This window comes from Halyomorpha halys, unplaced genomic scaffold (assembly GCF_000696795.3).
Source record: "Halyomorpha halys isolate HHAL.00 unplaced genomic scaffold, Hhal_1.1 Scaffold345.1, whole genome shotgun sequence".
Lineage (NCBI taxonomy): Eukaryota > Metazoa > Arthropoda > Insecta > Hemiptera > Pentatomidae > Halyomorpha > Halyomorpha halys.
Window position 1 is genome coordinate 150,234 of NW_027114287.1, and position 2,830 is coordinate 153,063.

Sequence of the window (2,830 nt, forward strand, 5' to 3'; positions counted from 1 at the left end):
TTTCGAGAGCCTAGTTCCTGAGATAGTCTAGGTTCTTCCCGTTCTTATGTCTTTCTCACCTTTAGTTATTTATAAAATCCTTTAATATTTTGTATTTATCCTCCGTTTATCATTGCTATTAGTAAGAATTGGTCAATTTAAGTGTAAATCGTGGATGCATTATAGTATCTAATTGTCCGGTCTGTAAATCTGAAGAAAAGGAAGGTACCTTTCATTCCTTGACAATAATATTTTGGGTAGCGGACCTGCTCTCCAGAACAATTATTCAGTTCATTAAAAGGGTCTAAATGGAGAGCTTCTTAGCAACTATGTACGAGAGTGGAAAGAGCTCAGTTGGTTAACACCATACCACAGTTGTTACAAGTTTGATATTATCGTTTTGTTTCTTTAAAAATAAATTACCTTATTTTTGTTATAAATTATGACAAAAGACTTGTTAATAGCATTGTTTTTTAAATAATATAATGTATTCTTTTTTTTTTTTTTTTAAGTATTACTATTTAGTTTTAGTTAAAATTACAACCAGGCTTTGACAGACTAATATTGGTCCACTGTATATTTTTAATTGTATATATGTATATATAGTTGACCGTAAAAATTGATATATAAGAAGATGGTCAGGGTTGCGGTCAAAAGAGAAACAGTTTACAACTATTTATTTTCCGACGTTTCGCCCCACTTTGCAGGGCTTCATCAGGGCTAAATATATACAAAATGATACAATGATAAGAATAAAAATACAATGATAAGAATAAAAACAGGTAACAATGGCAAGAGTAAAAAATTTTCTTTATAAAAATACGTAAAATATAAAGCTAAAAAAGTATAGGAGATGCACATAAAACAAAAACAATACGGGGAAGGAAAAAAAAAATTATAGAGATAAAATAAACGTCATGAAAGAATAATAAAAATTTAAAAAAATAAATAATAACGATGATATAAAATGATAATAAATGAGGAAAGAACGAGTCAGGACAACCTACTTTTTTTTTTACTCTTGCCATTGTTACTTGTTTTTATTCTTATCATTGTATCTTATCTTTGTATTTTCATTCTTATCATTGTATCATTTTGTATCTTTTTAGCCCTGATGAAGCCCTGCAAAGTGGGGCGAAACGTTGGAAAATAAATAGTTGTAAACTATTTTTGTTTCTCTTTTGACCGCAACCCTGACCATCTTTTTATACATATATTTTTAATTGTTTAACGAGTTTAATTTTTTTATAAATAAACACATTTTCCATTTTCCTTTCCAATAAGAATTGGTTAATAAAGTAAATAAACATGAATAAAAAGTTTTTGGTAGATTATTGGTATAGTGTTCAAGTTTATAAAACGTTGCTTTTTTAAAAAGCTATATCTCTGTAACTATAAAATGTAAATAGCTCTATAAAGGCTCATATTTTAGAAAATTTACTCTACTTTAAATGATGCTTTCCTAGGTTTTCTAGTGTTGTTGGTAGTTGTGAAGTAATAATAGCTCCGAATGATAAATTAATTTTTTTTTAAACATTTTGAAACAACCGCAATTTTTAATTGTCGCTACCTATACTTGGTAGACTCATCCAATGTTATTTGTCTTCAATTCTGGTCTTGCAATATTTGACGCCCCAAGGCATTGCCCAGACGCTGTGTCCACTTAAAGAAATAATGTACACAGATGGTGCAATTTTTATCGGATTTTATTTTAAAAACCAAACACTTTTCTATTTACGTAGTATATTGCGCTATCTTTCAATATAATCTAAAGACATTGTATAATTTTAAAATATTGAGCAATATATTTACCATAATATTTTCCATAGTCTACGGGATGATTAACATACCAATGTTACAAGTACACAAGAAAAACATTGTAAGAATAATAATGTTGGAAGAAGATAGTTGACCTTATGAAGTAGATTGCAAAAAGATACCAAAAATAAATACAGCTAGGTGTGATAGAATTGTAAATGTTAAATGGTGGGCACACAAATAAAATGTTTTTACTGTTATTATTGTTTTATTTGTCACGGATCGATAACATAAAACGTCCTTACTGTAGTGAGACCAAAGAAGTGAACATAACAAAGAATTGGCATCTACTGACTGAACAAAGAGTTACTGGCCGTTACAAACGGCTTGTGATCAACAATCGATATATTCACAGCTTGCCACAGAGCAACTTGTATACAATTAAAAATGAATTTTTACATCACACTTTAACAGTAAATTCATAACTAGATTAATAAATTATTGAAAAATATTACTTAGAAATAGTTGTAGATATGGTAAAGGGGTAGCTGTAAAAGTGTATATATACATGAAATAGTGCTGTAGTAAGTAATAGTATTACTATTTCTTTTACATATTTAAAAAAAAAAAAAAACATTGTTTACATATTTTTATATTTTCTCTGTATATTTATTCTAATGTTCTGACACTTCTTACAATGTTTGTATCATGTTTTCATTTAGCCCTTACGAAGCTCTGCAAAATGGGGCGAAACGTTAACAATAAATATTTTTTTTTTACTGTTTCGACAGCTTTATTGAACGCCACCCGGACTATATCCCTACAAGAATAATAATCTTTAAAAGTATTTTATTAATTTTAATTTGTGAAAGAGTTTGAGCCATGTCAATTTTTTTTTAACCTTATACATTTTTTTTGGAAATCCAGAAATATTTTTTATTTATTATTTTAAGTAAAAAATTTTAGCAGATTTTCTTTCAAATGTAAAAAAATATATATTAAGTGGATAAAAGAAAGAAATACCTAGTATTCATAAATAATATTGACTATGATTACAGATACATGATATTGATTATGATTACAGATACATGAT

General features: G+C 27.7%; 1 protein-coding gene across 1 annotated transcript in view; it reads left to right on the forward strand.

The window, feature by feature from the left end:
- Positions 1-2,830, forward strand: part of LOC106681530 (regucalcin) — a 28,573-nt gene that overhangs the window by 12,602 nt on the left and 13,141 nt on the right. The gene's annotated exons all lie outside the window — the stretch shown is intronic.